The sequence below is a fragment of the Xenopus tropicalis genome, chromosome 8, assembly GCF_000004195.4.
Source record: "Xenopus tropicalis strain Nigerian chromosome 8, UCB_Xtro_10.0, whole genome shotgun sequence".
Classification (NCBI taxonomy): Eukaryota; Metazoa; Chordata; class Amphibia; order Anura; family Pipidae; genus Xenopus; species Xenopus tropicalis.
Window position 1 is genome coordinate 29763259 of NC_030684.2, and position 22940 is coordinate 29786198.

At 38.9% G+C, this 22940-nt stretch overlaps 1 protein-coding gene across 4 annotated transcripts in view; it reads left to right on the forward strand.

Annotated features, from left to right (window-relative positions):
* The window catches only part of dennd1a (DENN domain containing 1A), a 414134-nt gene that overhangs the window by 142680 nt on the left and 248514 nt on the right, over positions 1-22940 (forward strand). The window lies entirely within an intron of this gene.

Below are 22940 nucleotides of genomic sequence, written 5' to 3' on the forward strand. Positions count from 1 at the left end.
AGAGATAACACAAGCGGGGAGACCAATATAAAAAGCTGTTAAAAGCTAATGGGGTCAAAAGAGCCATACTGATCAGCGATATCCCAAGTTACTATTAATGGAGGTTATTCATGTTATTAAAGCAAGTGTGTATTAAGTATGTGTTTGTGTGTGTCACTTGCTTGGGTTACAAAAAGCATGCTGATATGTTGCAGATGCAGAAGGGCTATCATGTCTCTTTAGATGGGAATGGGAGTGGGTTTGAGGGCAACAGGGGTGGAGGGTGGGTTTGAGGGCAACAGGGGTGGGGCTCAGGATGCAGAGACAACAGTAGACTTATTAAACACAACCAGTGTATGGAGGTTGTACATTCTTCTTTCGGACGACATTCGGTATTTAATTACTGGTAACTCTTTTTGGACTTGGGCACATACAGGTAATTTTCATTTACTTGGTGGAAGATTTTGATCCTTTTGTCAGTCTTCCACAGAGCAAGAAAGAGCTTGGGTCACAAAATTCAATAAATTAGCTAACATTTCATTAACCATTGCTAGGAGAATGTTGCTCCTTGTCACACTATGCATACTAATTGCCTATGGGGAAATTTTTGGGAGTCCGATGCATCGGTTAGCAGATTTTTGACATCCAAAGATTTAAACCAAGTGCCTAAGAACTAAATCCTAAATGGTTTGGAATAAAGATTATTCAGATGTAATCAAGGATAAGTCCAGGAGAAAGGCATGACACAGTTTTTTTATTAATAAAAACAATAATAAAAAAAATTCTTATACTAGCCGGATTAGCTTTTAACTCAACAGAAATGATTTATATAGCATACCCCTGTATATTTACTGTAATTGGAAGTTTCTAGTTTATATGATTACTTGTGGGAAATGTTACCAATATGCATGGCAAACTAAACCTATACATTTAGAGCCTGGGATCTTTCTTACCTAATTAAGAAAAATAATGTTGATGCCACCAGACGTTTTGCAAAGTGCAGTGAAGGGGGTTTGAGGTACCCAAGAATAGAAGGCATTGAGAAAATAAGAGTGAGGGGTCACTCAGAAAGGTGTCCACTCACAGAGCAGGAAGGCTGCCTGCCTTTGTGAAGAACTCCAAGAGGGGCTGGGGGTGCTGCCTTCCACTACAAGGAACAGAGGGAGCTGTGACCAAGTGTATGAGAGCTGAGAAGAGTCAGCAAGGCTTGGTGAGAAGCCTAGTGTGCCAGAAGCTGGTGAGATGGTTTCCCAGGCGGGAAGAAACAGCAGGGCTGAAAAGGTTCCAGAGTGGGAAAGGTAGAGCCCAAAGAAGGGTCAAGTCTTGATTAACTGTTTGCTGTGAACTGTAATGTTTATGTAGGGAGCAGTTTCCTCCAAATAAACCTGTGGTTTTGCCTGAAGAAGTGGTGTCCCTATCTCTATGCTCCAGATCCTCTGCTACCATAGTTACTTTCCCCCAAAAATTACATGTACAGGCAGACAGCATGTCACAGTTGTCACTTTGTATTTTTTTCCCCCACTTTTGACAGGGACAATATTTTGAAAGAAATTTCAATTGTATATTAGAATGATTTATTTTTTGATTACTTTAGTGTACTTTGAACCTTTAAGACTTATGAGCTAGATACATCTCTGTCTGCTCATGGTTGGAACATTGTATCCCACTGGTTGATGTATTTATCAAACAGTGGTTAGTAACTGATCTGAGTAGATATAGTAACATTTTGTTGTTAGTGCTTTAAATGGCCCTTGAACTCTTCATTTTCTTGTTATGCTGTCCCTAGTAAGTAATGTTGATCTGTCATTGCAATCTAGAACCAAGCTCATAGGGTTATTCCTACTTCTGATTAGTATTTTAGATTTTAACTTCTTAAAGGGGTTTTTCACTTTTTTGGCCTTCTACTCTCGAACTTCAACATAAAGATGCCTACGTTATTTATAAACATTTCTATCACTAGCTTTATGTCTTCAATCCTTCTGTAATAATTTACAGGAAAAATTAACACAGATTACAGCAGGGAGGGGGAGAGGCAATGAAAGGAACAAACTGAGCAAGCTTGTGCCGTGCCCTGAAGGATTTTTCTGAGAGAAGGAAGTCTGACACAGAAGATCATGTATACAGAATAGAAGGAATTAAAGAAGAAGGAAAGGCTAAGTCACTGGGGGGTGCCAAAATGTTAGGCACCCCCCAGTTACCTTTTTCCCTTGACCGGTGCTCCTGTGAAAAGAAAACAGCACCAGCCCGGGGTACCTGCTGAACTTTAACAAAAAAAAGCCTTTGCTCTACTGTGCATTTTTTAATTGGTGCAGCCCCCCAATTGTATTAAAGTTGCAAGTCCTGTAAATAACGTCTTTATATCATTATAACGTCATTATCTCATTAAAGTGACAAGTGCTACAGGTGAAGTTGTATATCAGAATGCATCTATGGATAAAAGAAAAGCTTTTAACTTATTCAAAATTCCCAAGATCCAAATACCTAACAAGGATGTAGTTGAATTACAACAATATACAAGAACAAACATATTTTGTACTTGTGCAAATTTACCAAATTCTACTAATTGCACGCTCCCAATATCATTAAAGTGACACGTGGTGAAGAATTTAAATAGATAAATCTGAGTAGGTTAAAAGTTTTAGTACCACTTTATTTTACATAGTACTGGTCATTTTCCATTTACAGTGATGTTCAGTTTGCCTCACAGACGCTTTTATAATGTCTCTGCAATTGTATGTTGAATGTTACCTGCCACATACATGCTGCTAATGATGTCAAGTTTACCTTTGCTGAAGCAGCTAGTATGGCAGCACTAACTATGGAAAATTAAATATTGGGGGGTGTCTTTGTTTAAGTTGTTCTAAATGAAAGATAAGCACAAGTAATAATCACAGCATATTTTCCTTTTGATGCTTTCTTTGTTCATCATTCATATATATAAATGAAGGATAGTCTAGATACATATGCTTCTTGTGCTTGAATTAATAATCTAGTTGGCTGTGAGCCTCTCTGTGTCTGGCTCAAAGGATCTCCTCTTTTGATTGAACTCCTAATCCAAGGGGGGCTCTCACGTAGTGCAAAGTGAGAATTGTTCCTAATTGAGCAGAAACATGTGGAAGGATCAGGAATATCTTGGGGGATTAAACAAAAAAATTCCAAATTTGTACTTCTCCTAGCTTGCGCTTAAAGCAGTGTCTGCTGGGAATAGATGTTAGTTAGTGTGACCTGCGACCTCGGAATCTGTTGACATGGGTCCCAGCCAGAACTCTGCCACAGAACTCCTTTGTTAGGGTCAGTTCACAGCTCCTTGAAACGGCAGTCAGTGTAAGTCGCCAGCTAGAATAGAAGGAGAGCAGAGTCTTTTTTTCCCATGCTTTGGAAACAGAGGATGGCCCTTCACCAGCAAGAACCTTGTAGGCTTAGTTCAATTGACACTGACAGCTTCCTGGCTTGAGGTTGCCAACTGGCAGCTTACTGATGCAGAGAAGAGGAGCAGCATGAATAACAGTGTATGGGTGCTTCTGTGGGCACAGGGGAAGCCTAACACACTTTGGTTATAATATCCCTAACCTCCCCTTTATATTACATATCTACACATCGGTAGAAGGCCTACCCATCCCATGGTATGTTTTTATACATTACACATTTGTAGCTGTTCTTGATACTTTGAGCAGTTTTATCCTATTTGGTATTCAAGGTAGTAACCACTCCGTTCATCATTTCTGGGGCTGTGCAAATGAAATACAATGGAAGCTCTGTCAAGCCTGACACTCCCGGATGTGTAAGCCATTCAATATATAGCTATTTTCAGTGGCATTCAGTGTTCAGATGTGTTAATCGTACAGTGGTTTACTGGTGGATTAAAGCAGACTTACAAAAGCTGCATTAAAATGCTTAAAATAGGATCATTTCCTAAAGGTGTAAATATATATGTAAACATTCTTATGGGAACCTATGATACTTTCACCAATGTTAAGCCTAATTTCTCTCAGGATTGGATTCTCATAGACACTGTTGGGCACCCCCAGTGATTATAATCACTTACTCAGCAGAAAACTAAACTGGCACTGGGTACCTGCAACCAAGCCATCTTCTTCCTCCTTCTGCCTTTGTGCCGCTTGTACATGCACAGTATTGTGAAAAGCCAAACTTAACCCACGCTGCGTCTAATGCCATTGTGTCTCTGCATTGCACTTAATTTGAAATAAACGCTGTGTATGGACCCAGGATCAGTGCCTGATTGTAGATCTTACTTTGTAAGTTCCTGAATGTGCTGTAATTCTGCTTCATGATTATCTGGTGCTGCCAGCCACAGCAAAATATTAACTGATTATGATTACATGTATGGGATCCCTTATCTGGAAACACATTATCCAGAAAGTTCCGAATTTTGGAAAGGCCAACTCTCATAGACTCTATTGTAAGCAAATTATTCTGTTTTATTATTATTATTGCCATTTATTTATAAAGCGCCAACATATTCCGCAGCGCTGTACAATAAGGGGGTTTCATACATTGGACATACAGAGTAACATATAAAGCAATCAATAACCGATACAAGAGGTGAAGAGGGCCCTGCCCAAAAGAGCTGACAACCTACAATTTTAAAAATGATTTCCTTTTTCTCTGTAATAATAAAACAGTACCTGTACTTGATCCCAACTAAGATATAATTACCCCTTATTGGGGGCAGAACAGCCCTATTGGGTTTATTTAATGGTTAAATGATTCCCTTTTCTCTGTAATAATAAAACAGTACCTGTACTTGATCCCAACTAAGATATAATTACCCCTTATTGGGGGCAGAACAGCCCTATTGGGTTTATTTAATGGTTAAATGATTCCCTTTTCTCTGTAATAATAAAACAGTACCTGTACTTGATCCCAACTGAGATATAATTACCCCTTATTGAGGGCAGAACAGCCCTATTGGGTTTATTTAATGGTTAAATGATTCCCTTTTCTCTGTAATAATAAAACAGAACCTGTACTTGATCCCAACTAAGATATAAATAATCCTTATTGGAGGCAAAGCAATCCTATTGGGTTTATTTAATATTTAAATGATCTTCTGGCAGACTTAAGGTATGGAGATCCAAATTACAGAAAGATCCCTTATCCGGAAAACCCCAGGTCCCGAGCATTCTGGATAACAGGTCCCATACCTGTACTAGATACTGTATTAAATGACCTGAATGAATGAAAACCTTTATAGATATAGTTCATCTTTTTTATGTCTCTGTTTCTTTTCTTTTCCTTTCCTTTGCATTTCCTTTCCTCTGCCTTTATAGCAAAACATTTTAAAAAGTTGTTAGAATCCAGCTTGTTTTCAAATCCTATTTATTTGTGGTGTTATCTGTGTAGAGCGGGGTCCCCAACTTTTTTTTTTAACCTATGAGCCACAATTAACTGTAAAAAGATTTGGGGAGCAACACAAGCATGTGGGGGTTCAAAATAAGGACTATGATTGGTTTTTGTGTAGCCTTTCTGAAAACTGACAGCCTATAGGAGGTTCTGCTTAGCAGTACACCTGGTTTTAATGCAACCAAAATTTGACTCCAAGCCAGAAATTTAAAAAATAAACACCTGCTTTGAGCAACATTCAAGGGGTTGGTGAGCAACATGTTGCTCACGAGCCACTGGTTGGGGATCACTGGCGTAGAGGAATGTAATGCATTTGCAGCTTTCACATTGGGTTAACCTGCATTTGAGTTTATGTAACATGTTACAGCAAGGAATTCTGATATCAAGCTGCTCCTTCCCCTTATACTGAACTCTCCAGACAACTGCTGAATTCCTTCTCAGATGTAAATGGATTAAGTTGTACCACCTTTTGACGCTAAGCCTTCAGGATGATTTGGCACAGTTGCAGGCAGAAAGTACAAGAAGTTGTTTACAAAAGAGGCCACGGGACTTTGAGTCTTTTTGTAGAAGCATTCAAGCAGCAAGGCCTTGAATAGTCTGTTTGGCACAGTAGCTGCGCTCAGCTGGGCTCCTGCCCTCCTGCTGGTAGTCAGGGCAAAGGATGTGCCAGATCTCAGATTGCAACAGAGCAGCGAGGCTGCCTGCAAATCTGCTTGTAGTTAGCCTGACGCCTTTGGCAGGGATGGAAGGCTGACCGATCTAGTTGGAGGACCTTTTACCTTAAAGGAACAGTTCAGTGTAAAAATGAAACTTGGTAAAACAGACTGCGCAAAATAAAAAATATTTGTATTATGGTTAGTTAGGCAAAAATTTAATCTGGAGTGAGCAGATGTCTAACATAAAAACCAGAACTCTACTTCCTGCTTTCAGCTCTCTAACCTCTTAGTTAGTCCGTGACTTTAGGGGGCCACATGGGGCATAACTGTTCAGCTAGTTTGTGAGCAAGCAGGTCAGATTCAACTAACTGAACAGTTACGTCCCATGTGGCCCCCTAAAGTCACTGACTAACTAAGAGGTTAGAGAGCAGAAAGCAGGAAGTAAAGTTCTGGCTATTATGTTAGACATCTTCTCACTCCAGCCTTCATAGATTACATTTTTGCCTAACTATATGAAACACATTTTATTTTGCGCAATCGATTTATTTTACCCAGTTTCATTTTTACACTGAACTGTTCCTTTAGTATATTCCATCTGCTTGGCAATAAAAGACCAGATAGGGGGCTTGAATTATGACTAGTGTGATGGGAAAATTCTTTAAACATGGTTCTAGAATCTTTAGGTAAATACATCTCCCTTCTATCTGTAGCGATTCAACCCCTTGTATTTTTTTCAAGTCTAGAATTGCCAGGCTGTAAATGCTTTGTCATATTTTTGATGGATGGAATAAATAGTATACCCTCTGCAACTCAAGCTTGTTGTAGTTAATAAAGGGAAAGTATCACCTCTTCTTGTCCCCCCCCCATCAAACTGAGCTTTTTTTCCGATGGCTAAAGAGGGGGCTGCCTCTCATGTGAAATGTTTTGTTCAAAGCTTATTTCATTGATAGCTACTTTGGCCAAAGGCACACGTTTGCAGAGGCTGAAGCATAACAGCAACACTGACATTGTCAAAAAATTGTAATCATTTCTGAACAAAGTATCTCAGAGAGATGAACACAGAAGCTACTTTTACCACATTATTATGTTACTACAGAAGGATTTGTGATCACCCAGGTCTGATGCCGCCTACTTCTTAATTGAACTGGCTCCATCAGATTGGGCAGTGCTAGATCAGTCACCTTCCCAGGGGCTTTTTAAATGACCCCTAAAGTGCAGTTTGTGCAGTACGTGGCTGACCCTTAAGAATGAAGGTTCTATGCCGATGATCGATTTTCAGTTTAAGTAACACCTGAGATGTCCGTGTATGGGAAGAAGTGAATCCTAACACAAACACAGGTTAAGAACAAGACTTAACATAAATAATTCTGGGCTCACAAAAAAGCACTAGACAAAGGATGATATTCCTAGTCCATCTGTGACATGTCACATCTATAAAATCATATAATCAAATATAAAATCTATAATAAAATCATATAATCATATGTGAAAGAAGTTTATTATGTTACATTAAGACAAACCATTAAATCCATATGCCTCCTTCTTCCTTGTGGATAGTGCAGCAACCCCCAGGACATAGGGACACCCCTACAACTATTTCCAAATACTAACAATTCCCTGAAAAACCCCTGTCAGGTTCACCTCCCACAGGCAACAAAGGGCAGCCAGAGTATGGCACACACAGGCAGCATAGGGCAGGCAGAGTATGGCACACAGGCAGCATAGGGCAGGCAGAGTATGGCACACACAGGCAGCATAGGGCAGGCAGAGTATGGCACACACAGGCAGCATAGGGCAGGCAGAGTATGACACACACAGGCAGCATAGGGCAGGCAGAGTATGGCACACACAGGCAGCATAGGGCAGGCAGAGTATGGCACACACAGGCAGCATAGGGCAGGCAGAGTATGGCACACGCAAGCAGGGTAGGGAAGGCAGAGTATGGCACACACAGGCAGCATAGGGCAGGCAGAGTATGGTGCACACAGACAGGGTAGAGATGAGGAGCAGAGTATGGCACACATGGGCAGGGTAGTGTAGGGAAGGAGACAGGGAAACATATCATGATTATGCAAGTAACTGATCATGACCACTCCAACATGAACAGTCTGTACTACTATGTACAGTGATACAATGCCGGTGCTGCTCCTACTGTCTGTGAACAATGTAGGTGCCAGAGTCTTACAGGTGTGAGCAATGCAGGGGCTTCCAGGTGTGAACAACACAGGGACTTATAAGTGTGAACAATGCATGGCATTATATGTGTGAACAATGTAGGAGCCACATAATCTAAGTACTGATACCATTTAGTCACAGCAGCCACATAGATGGGGTCTACCAGTTGGACAGCACTAGATACTAAAGGGAATGTAGCCATGTAACTGACAAGACTTTTAGAAATCTGTAGAATTGTTACAAGCTTGTGTGAATGTTCTTATTGTTATTATTAACATGTATTTATAAAGTACCCATATATCCCATAGCACTGGATGGCACACCAGGCCTCCTTTAACATAATATTACTGCCATAGTAAGGACACATTTTCACCATAAAGCCATTTTAATGAGTCTGCATTACGTTACCCCTGTAAGTTGAGGCAGAGATATCTGAAAACCTTGACACATGGTATTGTTAGACTTTTTTATTACAATCGCCACTGATTACCATGTTATCTTTGGCACAAGGAATAAAACCAAAAGACCATTCCAGAGGCACAGTGATCTCTGTATTTAGCATTTGTAAAGGCATAAGCTTTTTTTCCCTTTTCTTTTTTTTGTCACTTGTGTTTAATGGAAATCTTATAATAAGGAGCTCTTAACAATTCATTATTTAAAAGGGCTAAGCTACAAGAAGGAACTCTGCAGGCCTGGTATTGATGCACTCAGAGAGACAGCGTCTCACCACTCTCAAGCAAACAGCTTTCCTGGATCCTTTATTTCACTAATGCTGAAAATGATGCCACATAATGTTCCAGTGAGAGAACTTTTACTAGTAAATGACTTCTTTTATGGATTTTTTGGTCTGCTCTAAAGCAAAATGTTTTCCATATGACCCCACTTTTAGCTTCCATTAGATCTAATGTGGGGAGTCTGCCTTGTGTAAACCAAGCGGGAGGTGAGAAATTACCTTGTTAATCCATCTTTTTGTTGATGTTGAAATGTAACATTACATGAAAAGAACAAATGTCAATACAGCTTCTATGCATTAAGCCTATAGAACTATAGAGTGCAATGTGCAGCTTTATGGCACCTCACACATGCACATAAACCCTAAATGAATAGCTTATTTAGAAATAAACAGATGGTGATATTGCAACCATGCACACAGGTATGTGCATGAATGTCTGTACCTGCATATGTATCAGATCTATTATCCAGAATACTTAAGACCAAGGGTTTCCAAATAAAGCTTTTTCTGTAATTTGGTTCTTTAACCATTAGTCTACTGAAAAACATTTCAATATGAAATTAACCCTATGGAATCCCGGTATGGATTCATGCAATTTAGTTATTATGTACAAAGTATTGTTTTATTATTATTATAGAGAAAAGGATACAATTTTTAAAAATGAGAATTATTTATTCAAACTGGACTCTATGGGAAATGGCCTTCCTGTCATTTCTGTATAAAGTATACTGATTAGCAATGATTAGGAACATAGTAAATGGAGGATTATTGGGAATTTTGGACTGCCTCTATATTATAAAGTTATAAAATTAGTCATTTAGTGTCAATTTTCATAAACATTTGGGTTGAGAAGCTATGGAATCCACTTCTCTTTATATAAATAACTAGCTATGGCCAGATTAGGAAACCAGGAAAAACGTTTAGAATAGAAATACAATAATCCAAAATTCCAAAAATTCCTTGGGGTGTGGAACTGGTTTTAAATAAAAAAGTGTTTTTACCACACAACATTTTTGGCAATATTATGGTCCCTAATTTAGGATAATGGGGGGCACTCCGGGCTAAGATATTCTTGCCCTTTACAAACAATAAAAAAAGAATAAATATATGAAATATCCAGGTGCTAGGGTTTCAACAATCCCCCCATTAGAGCTCCCTTGACAAAGGCATTTGAGCCGAAACGTTGGGGTATTCTCTCATCCAGAGTATCTGCCTTCATATCCTTTTTGTCAGTTTTTTCACTGGGTGGTATGTATTGTTTATTGATGGATATTGTACTGTTTAAGATGCAATATTTTGGCTGCATAATGATTCGTTAAATAAAAATGTCTTTTAACTATAATACCTCCCTGGGAAAGTTTTTTCTGGTTTGCAGGGTTTGTTTGGGGTTTTATTAATATTATGGTCCCTACACAATCAGTAACAAAGATTAAGTGGCACATGTTTAGGAGACACAGGAGAGGGGTCATTGTCCTGTAGTGCTTACAATCTAAAATGTATAATACAAGCTTTAACTTGCTATAAGGTTTCTTCCGTGTCTCTGTAAAAAGTATTTAGCAATTGTGAAGATAATTGTTTCTTGTTAACTGATGCAGTGCACAAGCAGTCCTTTATCTTTCACTTGGTAGTGATAAAATTAACCCCCCCCCCCTTCGATCATGCAACTGCCTGGAAACACAAATGCCTATAGATCAGTTCATATTGCTAATGGATTGCAACTGATTTGCTTGATTGAAGGCTTTGATTTATTTAATACATTTTTAAACATTTATTTTCTTTGCAACTAAGAAAAAAAAAGAAACACTCCTTCCCTGTTTCCAATGGAGATACCTTTTTATCCTTCTCTTTCCTTCTGTGCACAGTTAAATAGCTGCCGGGGGAACGATCCTTTTAAAAGCTTTTCTGCAATGTTTTAAGGAAATTAAGCAGGCATTGAGGAACATGTGGTGTTTGAATGCTTGCACAGTGAGTGAGATATGGGGGTGTGGAATAGTCAGCAGTTGGTTATGGATGGGGAGCGCTATTGAAAGAATTAACATCTTACCTGCTAGAACTATTACATAAGAGGTTAAGGAGGTACCTAGTTTTGAGGATCTTCCGTAAACTCTCCAGCTATCACTACAGGTATCGGACCCCTTATCCAGAAACCCATTATCCAGAAAGTTCTGAATTATGGAAAGGCCATCTCCCATAGACTCCATTGTGATCAAATAATTCAGATTTTTAAAAATGATTTCATTTTTCTCTCTAATAATAAAACAGTACCTGTACTTGATCCCAACTAAGATATAATTACCCCTTATTGGGGGCAGAACAGCCCTATTGGGTTTATTTAATGGTTAAATGATTCCCTTTTCTCTGTAATAATAAAACAGTACCTTGTACTTGATCCCAACTAAGATATAATTACCCCTTATTGGGGTCAGAACAGCCCTATTGGGTTTATTTAATGGTTAAATGATTCCCTTTTCTCTGTAATAATAAAACAGTACCTGTACTTGATCCCAACTAAGATATAATTACCCCTTATTGGGGTCAGAACAGCCCTATTGGGTTTATTTAATGGTTAAATGATTCCCTTTTCTCTGTAATAATAAAACAGTACCTGTACTTGATCCCAACTAAGATATAATTAATCCTTATTGGGGGCAGAACAGCCCTATTGGGTTTATTTAATGGTTAAATGATTCCCTTTTCTCTGTAATAATAAAACAGTACCTGTACTTGATCCCAACTAAGATATAATTACCCCTTATTGGGGTCAGAACAGCCCTATTGGGTTTATTTAATGGTTAAATGATTCCCTTTTCTCTGTAATAATAAAACAGTACCTGTACTTGATCCCAACTAAGATATAATTACCCCTTATTGGGGGCAGAACAGCCCTATTGGGTTTATTTAATGGTTAAATGATTCCCTTTTCTCTGTAATAATAAAACAGTACCTGTACTTGATCCCAACTAAGATATAATTACCCCTTATTGGGGGCAGAACAGCCCTATTGGGTTTATTTAATGGTTAAATGATTCCCTTTTCTCTGTAATAATAAAACAGTACCTGTACTTGATCCCAACTAAGATATAATTAATCCTTATTGGATGCAAAACAAGCTTATTGGGTTTAATTAATGTTTAAATAATGTTATTAACATACTTAAGGTAGGAGATCCAAATTATGGAAAGACTTATCTGGAAAACCCCAGGTCCCAATCATTCTGGATAATGGGTCCCATACCTGTATGGGATGCGTTATACAAGAACCCATTATCCAGAAAGTTCCGAATTATGAGAAGACCATCTCCCATAGACTCCATTTTAATCAGTTAATAGTGTAATAATAAGCTGTGAGATGGAGTTTACCACCAACAGGGGGCGCACTGGTTAAAAAAAAAAATATTTTCCTAGTTATGGGAATGGCAGTTATTTGGTTGGGATAAATATGTTACATTTGTATGGCATTGGGTAATAGTAATGTTAAGGAAGTATCAAATTAACTTTAAATGTTCTTCACAAGTCAAGTTAACTTTATACTTTACCAGTATAAGGGTGCACAGCAATAGCTATTTACAGGAAATAAAGCTAACTGTAAGCGAATGGAATATTCACTTGGGTTTTTAGAATAAAAGCTTGGGTTTACCACTATGGGGAAAAATCACTTGGAAATAAAGTAACTATATAGCAACAGGGGTAATGTTTGTCCACCTATAGTATTGTCCTGGAGGGAAAACAATATATTCTTCCATTGTATTAGACAAAATGTTAAGCATGTGCTTCTCTGGGGTGAAAACAAATCTATTTCATTTTGTAGCTTACACACCAACAGGGTCTTATAATAGAACATCTGAGCTACATTCAGTATGGCAGTCAGAGGAAGCAGTTTGCCCATGTTGCATTCAACTAGGACCACCAACCCATACTCATGTATGGTGGCCTTCATGGAAAAATCCACCATATTGATAGTGGTCTTGGTCTGTAATATATCATTGGTCCCATGTTATTACCAGATCTTTAGCCTTATAACATAATACTTAAACTATGCTATGATGTGGGACCTTATGTACCATATATGATGCTGCCAGATGCCCTTGTCATTCATTAACATACATATTTTTCTTGTAGCAGCTCAGTTGCCAGATTTAATTGCTGGGGGCATACAGTACACAGGCTGATAGGGCTCACACCTTGAAGTGTGCTCTTTACACGGCTTTTACACAAGCCCTTCACTTCAGTAAGTCACATCCATGCCACACACACCTCAAATGTTCATTAAACCCCTTTATTGCATAATGTTTTGGTAGCATTTGCCTTAGTAAGGCAGTGGTAGGGTTTATATATCTCATTTTTGTTATGAGCAGTGGTGTAGCTATAAGGAAGCATGGGTTCTAAATCACAATTACATTTAGACCCACCTTTCATTTACACCAGTTTCATAATTCTGCCATTCGTTGATTACTCCTTCTCAATACAGTTTCCTTGGCAGGGCAATGCCCAGCTTTTCAGACAATACTGGATGTGGATATAATGCATATTCATACTGTTTCTCTTCTGTTTCTTCTTTTACTAATCTTCATTTAATTCATTTAATACAATTTATTGTTATTGTTTTGCTGAACCTGCAGATTCCTAGTTTGGACATTGACAAATCATGGAATGGAAACCTTGGAATCTCTAGCTGAAAAACCAGCCGTTGTGCGTATTGGGAAATACTGGCACTGGATGGTACAGTGCCATTCTCAGGCCTTGTCTGCCTTTTATTATGAAGGACCATTCCCCCTAACAGTACAGAGGCAGATCTGCCTTTCAGGTGCTGTGCCAGGTTTGGGAATGTTAGTTCCAGAGTCGGCATGCTAACTGAGCAGATGTTGCTATGGAAATGTGTGTATGTGTTTATGTATTTAAGCTTTTAAGTGTTAGAATATGTGTCGATATGAGAAGCCCACACTTGTTCTGGCAGAATGAGAATACATTAATTTGGAAGTTAATAAATTATGGAATATTTTACCTTTCCGTGACACATTTAGTAATTAGAAGTTTCCCTGTGCTTTGTATATAACACTTGAAATGAGTGAACAGTCATGTGTAAGCGGCATTATTGTATGTTTAAATGTATACCCTTATGTTCAGGTAAATATAAGAGGGCCACAGAACAAAATCTGTGAATGTTTGTTTGTGTTTGCACTGGAAAACTGCATATTACTTTAAGTGCTGCCAACTACTGTAGAAATACAACTGCGGCCTTTCTGTAACATTGGAATTGCAGAATGGGATTGCTTTTTTAGTACCTTGCTTACTATATATAATTATTTAGAAATTGATTTACATCAGTGGTGTCGAAAGGGCAGATTATCTATCATTAAATCTTGAACTGGTGACCAGAAGACCAATAACAGCTCCATTAGGCTCCAAAAAAGTCTTCTCATAGATCATTTTTCTATTTTTATACATACATTTTCTCACGGAATTTAGAGCCACACACTGGTCACCACATCAGCAAAGTCATAAAGCCCCTAACTGGGAAGGCTTGAAATTCTGCCAGTAGTGTTCTGAATTAAATGAATTAAAGCTTACAAACAGTAATTCTCTAGGTGTGATAGAAACAAGAGGTCTTTGCACTCACCAGTTATCAATATATATAGGACATAAGGACATTCTGTGCATTAAGCTAGTAAGAAATGCCCTCCTCTTTAAACAAAACAGGGATTTCATGTCCCAGTGGCATAACAGTACACCGTCGGCCCACCTGCAGAAAGTATTTGGAGGGGCCCAGCATGCACCAAGCCCACCTGTCCCCCCACCTGCTGCAGGCGGAACCCATGATTTTTCAGTGTCTATAGAGGGGTTCCTCTATAGTGATGCCACTGGTTTGTCTATGTATTGCAATATATTTAAGCTGCCCAGCTACATCATCCATGGTCTGGTTTGGCCAGTCCTACACTGACGTTCATCTTATTCTCTATATCTCTATAAGTGTGCAAAATGGGAAAAAAAAACCAAAAAACCTGTAAAATTGTGTGCGTGTGTGTGTAATTGTGCAAATAAATGCCAGTTACCTGTTTTGGAGCAGGAGGGATGCAGGGTCTGTGCTTGCAGAGTGAGTGGGCAGCTCTTGTGGGAGTAGGGTCCAGGAGAAGCAGCAGTTGTGATGCAGTTGCATCAGCTACTTGGAGGTCTGTCCTGCAACGATTGCTTCACAGGACTATCATGTCAGCCCACCCTGACTCGTTGCACAGGGGGCACATCACTCCTGACTCTCTACAGAGGTGCCATATGCTGCCAGTCCAGAGAGAAACCTCTAACCTTGGAGTATGTGCTTGGCAGATAGAGCCTTTTTCTGCCAGCACATATGGCGTACATGCTTGGCAGTTAAAGGGTTAATCCAAAACACAACTCATGGCAGCAACATAACAAGGTTGTTTTCTGCTTTCTGATTTTTTTTGGATTTTCCACCACACGCACTATATTAAATATAAGGGGGTTTTCTTGTATCAGAGCATGTGAGTTGAGGACTGATGTGCTAAAATGACATAAGATATTGGATGTTAGATATTTGTCTCTTTATCCCCAAGATTATAGGGTGCAAGAGCCTTCTGCGCTCTGCACTAAGTGTTGAAAAATCAGGCACTCACTGAAGAACAGCATCAGGAGACTCAGCTAGCCCTGAAGGATGCACAAAGTACACAGAGGGATGGGGGGATGCCTACGTGAGAAATGCAGTGCCAAGGTATTTGGCAATGCCCCACCCAGATGGAAAAGTGCATTTTGCACTTCCAAATGACCCCATATTTGGGGTCATTTGTATATATAGAGAGTATATATTTTGTACACATGTACTGAAATTACCCATCAGTCAAGGCTCCCACCAGTCCCTTCCTATCACTGGCCGCTTTAGTAGTTGTTGGGTGTGCTATCTCTGTTGTTAAACCTCCGCTCTGTTATAATCAGCTCACCTAGAGTGAAAAAGAGAATGCAGGCAAACACAGTAATTATAGAAAAGCTCTTACAGAAGAGACACTTCTTCATGATTAGTCTGTCTAGGTGGGATAAATTTAGATGTACTCAAGTTTCAGGGACATCTCACATCTTGTTGCAACTTCTATTAATCTAGGAAATCTTCTGGCCCCAAAACAAACTGCAGCTGTGGAGGTGTCCATATCTGTTGCCATTACACCAGCAGCTGGTAGGGGCTGCTTTTTGCTGGGCCTATCTCTTCTAAATAAGTACCTGACCTTGAGTGCTTGGTACAGTTAAGATAGCCACAGTGATTTAATATAGCACACACTATATTCCGTACTAATGAGCATTTTTAAAAATATATCAAAAGAGCCTCTAATGGCAGGATCTCAGCATTTCAAAGGAAAATATCTATTTATTATAAAGCTCCCCAATTTGTTAGGATTCCTTTATAACTAGAAAAGAAACAGCTGCTCTTGGTAGCAATCATTTTTGGCATATTTTATGTCCTGTTCTTACCCCCTGCATCCTTAGCCTTCAAGACCAATGGAAGGTAGGGATTCGTTAGCAACTTTGGTTTTAATTAGAGTGTGGGCAAGGGAGAGAACTCTTACATAATTCCGTTAATAACAAATTAAATTGTACTGAAGTGGTATTGCACAACAGCCCACGTTGGGTTTGTTTTGTAGCGCTGTGCATCGTTTAATTATTATAAACAATTTTCCAATTGATGTCACTGTAATGATTTGCGCAGGCTTTCTTATGATCTGATGCTTTGACACCACTTAATCTCTAACAATATTTATACACTTGAAATGTTTTGCTTTAGAAAATAGCACTTACTTGTAATTTTTAGAAATCTCAAAGTCTCATTAATTTGTGCCCCAGACGTAAATGCAAGAGCACTAAGGGGCACAGAATTGCACTCCTTTGTGCTCAGTCGCCCTTCGTGCTCATTCAGAGAGCACTTGCGATCATGACATACCTGCGCTTTATAACAATGGATTTAAAATCCCACATGATATGAGGAACATAGCCCTTGCAGGCACAAGGCAGCCCTGTAAGTAGTTATTTGTATTATGTGCATTTCTTGTGATTTTCAAAAAAACACTTTACAGCATTCAAGCATTTGTTAAGGTAGTTTGACTCAGTGGTGCCTCCAGGAGCATATGGGTGGGCTGGTCCCCAATGGAGGGCCGCGAAGCACAAAATTATATGATTTGTATAACTTTTAAATGAACTTACCTAACACTTAGGGGGACATTTATTAATGCATGAACGCTCCGAGCATATTTTCTGCTACTTTTTCGTACTCTGCGACAAAATTTGTGTGACAAAATCGTATTGTCGCACCGAGTACGAAAGTTTCGGATTCATTCAAGCTTCATTGTCGTGACTTTTCTTGGGCCAGGTTGGAGCTGCAGAGTGCCATTGAGCCCTATGGGAGACTTTCCTTGGGCCGGGTTGGAGCTGCAGAGTGCCATTGAGCACTATGGGAGACTTTCCTTGGGCCGGGTTGGAGCTGCAGAGTGCCATTGAGTCCTATGGGAGACTTTCCTTGGGCCGGGTTGGAGCTGCAGAGTGCCATTGAGTCCTATGGGAGACTTTCCTTGGGCCGGGTTGGAGCTGCAGAGTGCCATTGAGTCCTATGGGAGACTTTCCTTGGGCCGGGTTGGAGCTGCAGAGTGCCATTGAGCCCTATGGGAGACTTTCCTTGGGCCGGGTTGGAGCTGCAGAGTGCCATTGAGCCCTATGGGAGACTTTCCTTGGGCCGGGTTGGAGCTGCAGAGTGCCATTGAGCCCTATGGGAGACTTTCCTTGGGCCGGGTTGGAGCTGCAGAGTGCCATTGAGTCCTATGGGAGACTTTCCTTGGGCCGGGTTGGAGCTGCAGAGTGCCATTGATTCCTATGGGAGGCTTCCAAAATCATGCACAAATCAAAGTCGGAAAGGTTTTCCCACTGTTTACAGTTGTTCGGTACAAAAATTTCAGATCGCCAATATGATATTATCGTGACTAATACAATTTTTCCATAGGCATTTTCGTGATATTTGCCATCTTCAGAAATTATTGTATCCAATCCGAATTTTTCCCATTCGGGATTCAAACTCATGATTTCATGAATGTGCCCCTTAGAAAGTTACATAGCATGTAGGAACATAAGCATTCACATGGTGGGGAAAGGTAGGCACTTGTTCCTACCCCTAGAATTTTCCTCTCAAGCAGGGCAAGAAAAGGTGGCCTAAGTTCCCATAATGGATAGCTATTGGGCCTCAGAAGGGAGAAACAAATCCTTGGAGATTCCAAGATGGCTATCGGAGTAGTCCCTGGATCAGCTTTGTACTAATAGATATTTTTGTTACTCTGTATTTACTCATTTGATAAAAAGCTATATAATGTATCTGCCAGTGTGACTGAATTAGGGAGAGAATTCCACAACTTCAAAGCTTTCACTGCAAAAAATCCTTTTTGAATATTAAAATAGAACCTGCTTTTTCAATCTGTATGAATGCCTTCATGTCTGCTGGAAGGGCCTACTAGTTAAGTATTAGAGAGCTTATTATATGGCCCTTTATAAATGTATACATAGTTATCATATCTCCCCTTTAGCACCAATACCAGCTTGGCCAGTCCTTTCCCATAACTAAGAGTTTCCGTGCCCTTTACCAGCTTAGTTGCTAATTTGTCAAGACCCTGATGCAAGGATGCCAAATTCTGGATGGAATTTATTGGCCAACATAGTACAGAACAATACCATTTGGCCATTGCTCTTTTTGCCCAGTCATTGGCCCACTGATGAGGTTTTCTTCCAAATGGATTTTTACACTTGCATAATGGATATCTATCCAATGTCTAGGCAGTTATCGGACAGTCTGGCTGGAAATTTGATTCTATACACTTCCCATTAGGCTAATCAGTTTGGTCATGTTGACATAGTGGGTAAATAGGAAGCTCTGGAAATTGTTATATCATCATTTTCACAGCCAGGTATGTGAGTTTTTGTCAACAACATCTTTGGGGAAAAACATAAATAGAACTTTTCATAAATATATATATAAAATTACTGGCAAAGGTGTCGCTGTCTGACTCCATTCAGTCAGGGAGGTTGTTTTGTGATGATTGCCCTTCTGCAATCCTGCTTATCCGTTTAATTGTCTGCAGTTCCTGTGAATCACTGTGAAAAATTAGTTATTCATAAAATAGTACTGCCAATAAAATTTAATCTGAGGCTTTTATTAAAGATAAATGACTCGCTCCTGCATGTTTGTGTAACGACAGATTTTATATTTCTCATTACTGCTGCAGTCTTTTACACTATTATAACATACTAAATCCTTAAGGTTTAAATCTCGTTCAATTATTTCACTTCGAACAATAACACACAGCAAAACTGAGCCAGGAAAGCATATGGAATTATTTGGCTTTTCAGCTTAAAAGAGTCATTCATTGACAAGCAGCTAAAAAAAAAGGCTGCTGACATATTTATGTTCTGCTTTTTATTCTATGCCTTAATTCTTTCTTTGAAATAAAGTTTCCATTTCGGGGAGAGACTAAATATTATTAAAAAATATAAAAATGCTGTCAACTCTGCACAGACCGGGTAGAGAGGCATCATTGGTATAAAGATCATTTTTTAAAGGCGCACTTGCCCTTACCCAGGCAGACACATAAATCATCTACCAACCAGCTCACTTCACAGCAGAAAGCCAGCACTTTCAGCTTTACAATGGCCTGTGTGTGTGTTTTTAGGATCTGTATGTTATGAATCTCTGTGTGTGAATTAGGAAATGATCAGCTTGTAGTCAATGGTTATTTCATATTTGAGACACGTTTTTATATTTGTTGGCATTTAACTTTATATATGTGAGAATTATAAGCAAGCTAAAAAAAATACAGTAATCGTTGTGGACACATATTTGTCAAGAAAACATTTGTTTACAGAAAACCAAGATAAAAGAGAACTTTTTTCATGTTCCAATATATTAATTAAAACGTTGTTAACATTGTTTGGAAGTGTAATTGCTAGTGAAATCAGTACAGGTATGGGACCTGGGGTCTTCCGGATAAGGGGTCTTTCCATAACAAAATTAATTAACATTAATTAAACCCAATAGGATTGTTTTGGCTCCAATAAAGATTAATTATACCTTAGTTGGGATCAAGTACAAGGTACTGTTTTATTATTACAGAGAAAAAGGAAACCATTTTTTGAAATGTGAATTATTTGATTAAAATGGAAATGGCCTTTCCGTAATTCAGAACTTTCTGAATAATGGGTTTCCAGATAAGGGGTCCGATACCTGTATCCGACTGGCTTTTTGTGCACTCTGCACTTCTGGTGCTGCCTCTTGAAAAAATGTAGCAGAAGCCAGCAGATTAACAGAGTGAGAGGAGAATTTATTTCTGCTACACTTTTCAAAATTAAGAATCAGAAAACAGCTAAATACTGCAGTTGTACAGATATAGGATCCGTTATCTGGAAACCCAGAAACCCAGTATCCAGAAAGCTCTGAATTACGGAACGCCCTTCTCCCATAGACCCCATTTTAATCAAATTATTCAAAAATTATTTCCTTTTTCACAGTAGTAATAATACAGTACCTTGTACTTGACTCCAGCTAAGAGATATGTAATCCTTATTGGATTCAAAACAAGCCTATTGGGGGTAATAAAGACTTACGGTATGGAGATCCAAATTACGGAAAGTTGTAGTTTCGTTTGCAAATACCGTTAAAGCTATCTTCCCAGGGCGCTCTGTGTATGTGATATTCCTTGTGTATTCCTTGTGCAGTTTTGGTCTCCACTGCTCAAACAAGATATAATTGAATTAGAGTCCAAAGAAGGGCAACTAAGCTGGTATAGGGTATGGAAGGTCTCAATTATGAAGAAATGAAGACTATGAAGACTGAGGTGCTGAAGGGGGGATAAGGTAACTATGTTTAAATATATAAGGTGACTGTATAATAAGCTATCTAATGCTTTATATACAAGTAGGTCCTTCCTAAAGACATGGGGGCACCCATTTTGCCATCATGTGAGGCTGCTTATTCAATTAACACACATTTTCCTCTGTTTCAGCTGGTTCTAGGGATAGAGAGACATTGTGCAGTTGCCAAGGTTTTACCTGTCATTAAATATCCAAGCCTGTGAATTCTTGCTACTGCCTGCACTTCCCAGGTGCTCTTAGTGCTCTGCTGCTTGTTTCATATAGCCACATTTGCTTTCTTTCACCTGTCACCTGGCACTTGTATTTTTCCTTTACAGAACCTGGGTATTTCAATACAGATTAACAAGATAAGAAATCCTATTCAGTCTAAATTCAGAGGTGCCTGATTATTTTAAATCAGTATGCCAGTCTTTACAAACCCAAACACAGAATGCAAAGTGCACAAAAAAGACAACAATTTGGCATATATATGGCATACATTTTATTGGAAATGTGTAAAACCCATATTTTTTGATTGGAAAGCATTAAACTACACAGAGAGCATTGGCAAAGATTGTCTTAAGGTGGCCACAAATGGGCTAATTAAAGCTGACAACTTGGCCTGTATATGTGCCCTGCCTGGCCATAGCTGGCTGAAAAAATATTTTCACAATCCTGGGATAATTATGGCAAATTGCAACAATTTTAGGCGATTTTCAGAAAAGCTTAAACTAACTTTAAACTAACTAAGATAACTTTAGGACAGCTTTGCAGATTGGTACTTTGGTGTATAAAGGCATCATTACCCATGTTGGCTTTGTCAGAATGTGTACTCTGGGGCTCTGTACTGTACAGTAAGGGGGTCTTACAAAACATAATACGCGGTCATGGAGCTCATGGGAAAAAATCCATATGCACTACATTTGGGATCTGTATATACCATATACTTCTGTTAATCTACGCATATTGGACATCAAACTCTTCATTGGATCTTTGCCATTAATATTTTGGGTGATGTGCCTTTGCAAGAAATTGTACAGGATAAATGAGGGAAATTGCAACATTTGTAGGTGATTTTCAAAAAAATATAATCAAAACCGTTAACGTTAGGAAAGCTTAGTTGTTAGTTTGGGGTAGAAAGAAATATTTACCCATTTTAGATTTCTCTGCATGTGTACTTTCCAGAAGTATATGGTTTCCAGGGGTCACCTTACTTTTTCTACCACACATAAAACTGCCGTGTGTTTATAAATTATGTAATTGTAAGCTACAAAATTAGTGTTCACAAGGTGTACTTTGTCATCAAAATCTGAAATTTTAGGAAAGTTTTGCGACCTGGTACTTTGGAGTAGAAAGACCTGTACCCATTTCAGGGGAATGTGTACTTTCAGAAACTATATGGTTTTCTGGGGTGCTTTTTCATGTAGCGTTATCCCACATAAAATAATGTAAATGTGTTGATTTTTGCTGAACCTGAAATGACAGAAATGATAGTTTATATTAGGTATCTTTACCTTGGGCCCCCTAAAATCCATACTTAAACCTATACACATTGGGCATCCAACTGTAGACGAAGTATTGTATTTGATACGGAGCAAACAACCACTGCTGATATAAAATCTCTTATATTTTATTCAGATTTCTTTAAAATCATGTTGTGCACTTCCAGGCAAAAAAGACCACACGCCTGACGCGTTTCGTGGTATCCCACCACTTTCTCAAAAGCTGTATGGTACAGATTTCAAAAGGTGCCTTTTTATTCACACCCAACACTCCTCCCCCATTCTTGTTAACCCATTATAACATGTAACATATAGCAAACCAGATACAAAGACAAAATACAGTTTTATCATTGCATAATAACATAAAAACATAAAAAGGGGGATACCATCCAATTCTTATCAATCATTTCTATCAGCCCCGGTATATAGTGATTTATGGAGGGTAGTAATAAGACACTTTTTTTAATAGAAACAAGTTAATTCCCATTCTCTATTCATACCTCCCAAGGTATCTATAGTACCCAAACTATAAATCCAGAAAGCTTCTTTACGTAAGAGTCGATTCTCAGAGTCACCTTTCCTTGGGTTAAAACCACCTGTGTCTATAATTTGATAATAAAAAGTCATCCAACTGTAGACCCCTAGCTTTAACGTT